Source organism: Cupressus sempervirens, chromosome 5 (genome assembly GCF_028749045.1).
Source record: "Cupressus sempervirens isolate cs-2001-9-10 chromosome 5, ASM2874904v1, whole genome shotgun sequence".
Classification (NCBI taxonomy): domain Eukaryota; kingdom Viridiplantae; phylum Streptophyta; class Pinopsida; order Cupressales; family Cupressaceae; genus Cupressus; species Cupressus sempervirens.
Window position 1 is genome coordinate 99,588,379 of NC_143122.1, and position 9,585 is coordinate 99,597,963.

The window sequence follows — 9,585 nt, forward strand, 5'->3', positions numbered from 1 at the left end:
CACCAACACACTTGACCCAACTTCAATTTTATACCTTAATTGTTAGGAATATTTATTAATGATTATGACATGTCCTTTACGTTTAACCTTAAATATTATTAAGTTTACAACTTTAAGTAAATTATTTAAAAAAAAAATGTTTTCAAAGAAGATTCAAATTTATAGAAGGTTTTTTTTAAAATAATGTCAACTATTGCTTATTGACTAGCATGCCTTTCTATAAACTATAGTTTTACCTTTTTTGTTGTAATACCCATATCTTTAACGTCTTTTTTAACTTAACATAAATATAGATAATTCCAATATTATTTCATAGATGCTCTTGTAAAGAGTAAATACCAATTTGAATTGTGTGTGTGTGTGTGTGGGAGTCAACTTTGAAACATCCTATCCATGATTTGAAGTACTCTTTTTTGTTTAAACTACTTTTTTTGAAGGTATACTTTAATTTATACTTTGTACTTATTATTCAATTTAAATTATCTAGTATGAAGAAATTCATAGGAAAGGAGATTATTTTTATTAAAGAAAGGGGGTAATCATTGCTAATGAACATAGGACCATTGATAATTCTGTCAAGCATTATGGTTTATCATTTGAGTTATTTGAGTATATATATTCTTTCAAGGATATATTTATTCAAGTATACATGGGTGCACATATATATACCCCAATAAATATACAAGTTGATTCATAAAGTCTTTGGATATATTCTTGTAAAGTACATGTGTTCTAGACTTAATGCATAACATCACCTAAGCACCTTTGTTCACCCTCAATGAAGTTTCTACCTGATATTCATACATTTATATATTTCTCATTACTTTTCCAATTTATCTCTAACTATTCCTCATGGTATTTAGGATTATAAGCTATCATACACAATTGCCTTCAATTTCTGCTATACTATGTAGTTTTTGCACATTAGTGCAGTTTAATGCTTTTATAGCATCATTTTATGCCCATGTTGGCACTTTATGGTTTATAATATTTATTTATATGAAATTTATTGTATCTTTTTGTAAGTTGCATAGGAAGGCAATTTTTTCCAAGGTTAATTATGAAGGTCCCCTTAGTTATATCTAACTCATATCGTGAAGGTCCCCTCAATATAACTAATACAGAGTTTACCTTATCTAGTCTATGGAGTATCCCTCCATCCTATAATGACACACTTATGTTATATGGAGTTTTCCATTTTGATCTATTTGTTCTAATTTGAAAGTATGATATTTATATGGAATTTCCCTCCATTTTGATTAATTTGTTCCACTTTGAATGAGTGATATTTATATGGAGTTTTCCTCCATTTGGTTCTCTTTTTTCCACTTTGAAGGATGATACTTATATGGAGTTTCCCTCCATTTTGATCTATTCATTCCTCATGAAAAGGATAATATTCTTGGAGTTTCCTTCCAATTTTAGTTGATTCGACCCATCTTGAAGGTGCTATGCTTTTATTTGAAAGCAATATGTTGTTGATACATATGATCCTTCCCTTTGGTAACTTGTGGAAAACATGTTGAAAAATGTTAATAGATATGCTAATCTCTCATGTTTCTTTATTTAATATATTAGTGTGATAATGTTCTACATACTTCATTGCTTAGATCTTGAGTCATGCAAGTTATGGATTAGCTACCCATTAACTTGTAGTGAGATGAAACATTAGGGGAATGCCTATGTCCATGTGATTGATGCATTATTGATGTAGGTTTTATTAGTTGGCCTTGTTTGTGCTCATTTGTGCATTAGTATATACCTTTCATGAGAGCATTGATCAAACATTTTTTTTTATCTGAATTATCCTTTTGATATTTTGAGCATATGAATCATCTTGATATTTAGTTAACTCCATTAACTTGTAGTGAGATGAAACATTAGGGGAATGCCTATGTCCACGTGATTGATGCATTATTGATGTAGGTTTTATTAGTTGGCCTTGTTTGTGCTCATTTGTGCATTAGTATATACCTTTCATGAGAGCATTGATCAAACATTTTTTTTTATCTGAATTATCCTTTTGATATTTTGAGCATATGAATCATCTTGATATTCAGTTAACTCCATTGCTTTGTGGTGATAGCTTACATTTATATTTATTACTCCAGTCCATTTTTTCTCTATGAAAATTTTCTTATTCTTATAATATTTCAAAAGGATTGCTAACTTGAATATAAGATGAAATTCTCCTTGTGGATAGTTGCCTTGTTTTTCATTTCCATTTTTTAGGTAATCCATCAAGGCACATACAAGACATCATTGTTTTTTGTACATATCCTATGCATCGTGAATCCACTTGAAGATGTAACACATTCAAAAGACCTATCCCCATCTCTTGGCTTTATAAAGATGTGCCCACATTGATAACAGATCTCTTGCACAATTGAAGATATTTCAAAGATCAAGTTGTATTTTTAAAATTGGGTTTGATACCCCTTGTTGTGATAACCCCAAGTAAAGATTAAAGGCAGGTGTCAGAATTAGTAATATTTCCTTGGTTGTATTTATTAAATGAGATAATCCAGGGTATCCCTTATGTATTTTGTCCTCTAGTCCATGTGTGAGGACAAGTCATTTTTGTAATTCCTTTATTAAGGAAAATAGTTTATTCTTCCTTAAGAGGATTATGACACTTGTTCTGCACACACTTATCAATGTGGCAATCATTCACATGAGAGTTACTAAACAACTCCTCTTCTCATCTCTATATAAGAGATGCTCCTCTCTCATTCTCAACAACACATACTCACTATGCAGTTCTTGTAATGAGCCTATGACTCCACCTCTCTCTCTCTCTCTCTCTAGGTATTTTCCTCATTCATATAATTCGCAAGGGGTTTTCTTTGTTTTCCACTTTCAAAATCTTTGTCTCCTCTCTTATGTTGATCTTGGAAAGCTCCTCTAAAGCATGACAACTATTTTCATGGAAAAACTCTGTTGGATTAATTTATTGTTTCTTCATTCCATTCCATTTCATTTCATATCATCTTCATTATACCTAATAGTTATCAATCACAATATTATAAAAATGTAGCTAAATATTTAAAAATCCCAAGGTATGGCCAAGACTAGATGCTATATTCTAACAAAGGTCCTATTTGGCATAGTAAGGACACCATTGACAATCACTTATTTGCAATCTGGTGGGTACAAGATGGGAATCTAGCCTACAAATGCACTATCCAAGGGAAATCAAGGATACTTCTGATGAATGGTAACCTGACATTAAATGTTAAGAGAAATAATTTATTAAGAAATATAACAAATTGTATGAATGTTAAAACAATCCTCCACCTAAAGACCTGTTTTAACTCAAGGCAGAATTGTGAAACATAACTACATTCAATCTAATTATAATTGCAAGCTAGATTCCCTCAAGATCATGCTTAACTATTTCTTTCCTCATCCAACTTGGCGGGCTAGTATAATCATTGGTTCATCTTGTTAATCTTGATGCTCAAGCTCTACATAAGTATTGACATTGTACAAGGGAAGGAGCTCTTTCATGGGGTTGATAAATATATTTATAGGTGGAGAACAAAATACTAGTGATGACATTCTCACTTTATCTTTGCTCACCATGCTGCGGTGTAGAACACTCTTGTACTTTCCATTGCTCAAAAGCTACACCATTTCTAGCACCATGAGAAAAATGATGTTGCGATGTAAATTACATCTCTACATTTGATTACTCAAAACCTAAGAAAAGATTAAAATAGAAGAGACACAAATAGAAAGAATTAAATGACCTACACTTGATCTCCCATATCTTTGTGGATTGGGCAGTTAGACTGATGAAAATCATAACTCCTTGGTTGTCTTCCCTTTCCATGTGAAAGCAAGGCGAGAGATGATCAATCTCTCAAAATAAATGCCACTTGCTTTGAACTTCATGAACTTACTCTAAATCTTCAACCATCAAAATCTTGCCATTCCAAAATGCCCAGCAAGTGAATTAGAAAGAAAAATTCCCTTCATGTAATTATGATTTTATGGGCATACCACTAATTATGCAGCAAGTAGCTCCTAAATATGAGTTGCTATGTGGATCTTAGAGGCTAAGTTGTGATTCCTCAGAGAGTTTTTCTTGTCAATGGCCATCACTATTATTGTTGCAATTTCACTCCTCGATAAGTTTTAATCTAAGATTCTTGTAGTTTTTCTTTAGCCAAGACAAAGTTTATTTTGTACAATCTATATTTTGCAATGCACTAGTTCTTCGACATTATTGTAAAACTTTAAATTAGTTATATACTCCTCATAAATTGTGAGATTTGAGGTTGTAGAGTCCATTCTGCCAAGACTCTATTCTCTTATCACAGCTCCAACTACCGTTTATCAATTATAGGTCCATCTTTAATTAATCATACTACCATTTTGAAGTAGGATGTTGGTTTTTGTATTGGTTACAACACGTGTTATCCTAATTTAATACACCATGTCCAAAAGCCAGATGGACATATTCAGAATTTGAATGCATAGTATGTTGTCTATTCTCTTGCATTGGGAATCCATATTTTTCTTTTGCCTTTCTACAACTGTCAACATTGACCAATATCAGACCACCAAGTTTCATCATTTAAACCTTGAACATGTTTTAATTAGAAATTGATAAGAAAAGAAACGCATAAGGTTTCTTGCTATTTGATAAACAAAAAAGTTTAATCACTACCCCTCAACTATACATATTGCCATATGCATGACAGGAACTTATATATATGGAAAAGTTTAAGATACCTATGCACACTACAAAATTAAAGAGTTAGCATCCTTTCTATATTTAGCTTTCTTAAAAAAAACCAATACCAACTTTGCCAAACATAAGCAATGGGTCCCTTTCAATCAAAGTTCATCCCATTGATGGAACTTGTAAGGCTAACCATGAAAAACAAGCATCGATCTGTACGGAACATTTGACTTCCCTGTGAAGGCTCCCACAAGTTTGGATTTAGTCGGTATCATCGTGTTATCAAATTCGTTTGATTGAGATAGCGTGATATCTCATAACCAGGTGTTAATTCTTCCTTAATGTGCGATATTACCCCGACCAACTTTTACGTTGAAAGCTTTTTTCTCTGGATCTTCTTTATCTCGTTTACTATAACTATGCTTAAAAACTATTCTTAATTGTGACAATTCACCTACTCTTATCAAAAGAGTGTCTCAACTATATATTGTCGAGAAAAACCAAACATATTCGAACAGAACTTGAAAAAGATGAAGCAGTGGAATTTGCAATTGTGAACTTATTTGATGCTAAGTGGCAATTTTCTTTCATAGTTCCAGTGGGGTTGACATTTTTTGTGGGATTAAACTTATACGAGTGTATGCTGCTAATGATATTTACCAGGCTCGAAGTCTATTCGTATAGACTTAGAGTAACTACACAAGAATGTCGATTGATTTGGGTCCCTTCACCATTCGATAATATGACGAGTTTTGGCATTTGGTTTTGTCAATTGTCCTATTTTAAATGTGTGAGATGGATTAAGAGATTATGTGAATTAATATCTTCGACAACTTTGTATAAAGATTAAAGAGAATGGTGATCGTCATTAAACTCGTTGGAATTTGACTCTTAATGGATAAGAATAAAGCCTAGATGGGAAAATTTTGGGTAGATTATTGTAGCACCAACACTCGTCATTGCTTTAGGGCAGTCAGACAGCTTAAGTATCTTGATTTCTAGATTAAAGGTATTAAATAGTCAAAGTTGATTTACTCTTCCAAGCTTAATTTTTCCCTTAGTGTGTGATGTTTAAGGATGGCCTAGAACAGAGGGATAAGAGCATACGAGGAGATTAGAAGGTGGTCTTATTGAATACATGAATACGTATAGTAGGACATTGGTTGAAATTAAATGAGAGATTTTGATGATTTGTTTGCAAAGATTGAAGAAAGGAGAATTATTTATTTAGAGGAAGATAGGAAGATAAGATAAGGTATAATAAACAAGATGTGCACATTCATATTTAATGAAGCGCTAAAGCTATTTCTTAAGAAAGTCAAGGATGGCCTATTAAATTAGAAAATAATAACTATGTTTATGAGTGGGAAAAATGGTGATTTTTTGAGGAGACTAAAGGAGTAGGAATACAATTCTATTGGAGAATCAATGCGGAAAAATCCACCACTAAAGGTGAAAAAGGCTACCATTGAAGGAATTGACACTAAATTTCATCCAAACATGAGAGAACCTTATCTCTTAATATGAGGAGTTCATATTATTTTGAGTACCAAAGAAGATGATGGGAGTGATATCTCTAGAGTACTAAATTATAGATTGTCTTTGGCAGAGGATGAGGTAAAAGAGGTCATTCAAATGAGAAGTTTCACATAGGTGAGAAACCTATTAGGGTTGATGCTGAGAGGGATGCAAGGATTGGTGTACCTCATGTTGAATTGAAGGTTACAAAGGTTAGGGTAGAAGAAGATAAATCACAAACGCAGATTGATGAATTAGTGATGGATGCTACTATTGATGTAGCAAGAGACACCGCAAATATTGAAATTGAGAAGGTGGTTATTGAAAGAAAAGTTGAAGGTCTAATTGTGTTCGATACCCTTGATAAATAACAACTAATCAAGCTAACATCTATGGCTCACATAAATAATAATGAACAATTGACGATGTCAAATGAGAAGGGAGACATACTTTTGACAAGGGCTACAAATGTAATGGATAAGATTGTTCATATACACAAATCTAAGCCTAGTGAAATGTAAGTTGAAGGTCTAATTGTGCTATATACCCTTGAAAAAATCAACTAATGAAGTTATCTCCTATGGCTCATGAAAATGATAAGGAATAATTGGTGAGGTCAAATGAGAAGGGAGGCCAACTTTTGACAAGGGCTACAAATGTACTGGGTGAGATTGTCCATATTCACAAATATAAACCTAGTGAAGATATATCAAGTCATCTTGAAGGAACTCTAAATTCCTTTGACTCTTTGGAGAAGGCAACAATGTCAAGCATAAAAAATATTTTTTTAAAGAATTGATTTATTTAGTTATATTCTTTGATTGAGAAAGATAATATATCTTTAAATGTTTCTCTGAATCAATTGAGGGAAAAAAAATCTACATGTTATGTATAGGTTATTCTATTCATGTTAAAGATACTGACAAGATTATTAAGAAAAGTGAGTAATAATTATTTTTTATTGTAAAGGAGTTTGAATATTTGAAGGTAATTTCTTCTAGCCATAAAGATAAAGTTATTGGATTCAATAATAAGATCAAAATGTTCAAAGTAGAGAGAACTAGAATAAAAGGAACATTTAGTGACTTCAGGAATCTAATTGTTTCTAAGATTGATATTCCATAGAGAGGCTTAGAAGAGGAAGTAAAAGCACGTGAATATCTAAATCCACTAAATCTACTCAAGGTTGAGAAATCAACATATGGGTATGTGTGGGATCATGGTGTGCCAAAAAGTGGCGATGTGAAAAAAATAGAGTTTGAACACGTCTAAAAGCACTTCAAAATCCGCTTTGACTTTTTTCCACCTATCTAGGTACCAAGCCTAGAAGGAAAGGCCGAGCCTTATCGAATATCTGATCTAATATCGGATATCCGATATTATCAAATATCTGATTATATATCGGATATTCGATAATCATATGACATTATTATTATAATATTATAATAATATAAAAACATTATATTATAACAATATAATACATTATAATATAATATTATTATAATATTATAATATAATATTGTTATTAAATATATAATATAATATTATAATAATAATATTAATAATACTATAATATAATAATAATATTATTATATTATAATTGTATAATATTATACTATAATAATAATATTATATTATAATACTATAATATAATATTTAATATTATAATATATAGTAATGTAATATTATATATATATAAAATATAATACAATAATAAAAAAGTATAATATATTATAAACTATAATAATATAATATAATATAATACATTATAATAATATAATATAATATTATAATAATATAATATAATATTATAATAATATAATAATATAATATAATATTATAATAATATAATATAATATTATACTAATATAATAATATAATATAATATTTTATATTATAATATATATTAATGTAATATATATTATATATTATAATATATATTAATGTAATATATATTATATATTATAATATATATTAATGTAATATAATATATATAAAATATAATATAATATAATATTTCAAAGCTATATGTTATATGTTATATATGTTATATATAAAATATAAGATATGCAGGCGATCGGATAGTCGATCCAATATCGAATATCCAATATAATATCGGATATCCGATACCTGTAGCATTACATTAAAAAAATAGACTAGACCTGCGGGCCCATATTTCTCACATTTTGGGGGCCAGTATTAGTGCGCGACCGGATATCAGATATAAGATTGGATATCAGATATTAAGGTATGTTTTTTTTGTTTTTTAAACTAATTTTTAATCTAAATTCAATAGATTTTAGCATGATTTTGTTTGTTTTAGTTGAATCTAGGGTTTTTTTGAAAAAAAAGGTTTAAAAAAAGGTTTTTTAAAAATATATATTACGTTTTGCAATTCAATAGGAATGGCTGATCAGAATGATGACACTGAGGCAAGGAATAATATTCCTCGTAACCCCCCACCAAACGATCTAGTACCCCCACAAAATCGTCCACCAAACGATCCTCTACCCCCTCAAAACCCTTCTCGAATCAAGGATTTGATAAATGAAAATCTCACCGAGTTGAGAGGTTTGCATAGAATAGATAATAATGTACCCACATTGGCTCCTATGTTATTCACGTTAAACACCATAATGGATAACATTGAAACCCTTACAAACCAACAAAATGCCGCTCTTCATTGGTGTGATCAAATGCACGAGATGTGTGATGATGGTTTGGATTATGATGAGGTTGCGGCCCTCAACATAAGCAACAACAATTTGGCCAGCCTTTTTGCGAACCAAAAAATGGGTTTACCAGTTGACCCAAAAAAATCCAAACTATCAATTAAATGGTGCACAAATGATGCCATACATGAAAACTTTTGGGATCGTTGGTGGATGGTCTTTGATATCCCTCCACATGGCAATTTAGACATACCATTTTATTTCCTTAGAAAATTATATGCTGAATTTGTGTTGAAACTTAAAGTGAACTATTGGAGCATGAAGCCCAACATGGGCTTAGGACTAGGAGCTCCTCAGGATAGACCCTCTTCCCAGCGGAAGAAAGCTATCACTTTTGTCCCCCCCACTGATATCTCCCCTCCTCCTCAAGTGCAGCATCTAGATATTATGATAGAGGCTAGCTCTCAGACTATCAAAGCCATTCATAGGTTGAGTAGCCGAATGATATCTTAGGCTAGGTCAATCCTGCCTCCTCGTGTTGATGATGCTGGTGCCAGTTCATCATCGGCTAGCTCATCACATGTTTGTGTGCCTCAAACTTGCATTACGTGGAAGAATATTTGCCTAGGTCCTATAGGTGATCTTCTTGAGTATCATTTTGTATTAGACGAGGATACAATAGACACACACGTAGAGGCTACAGAC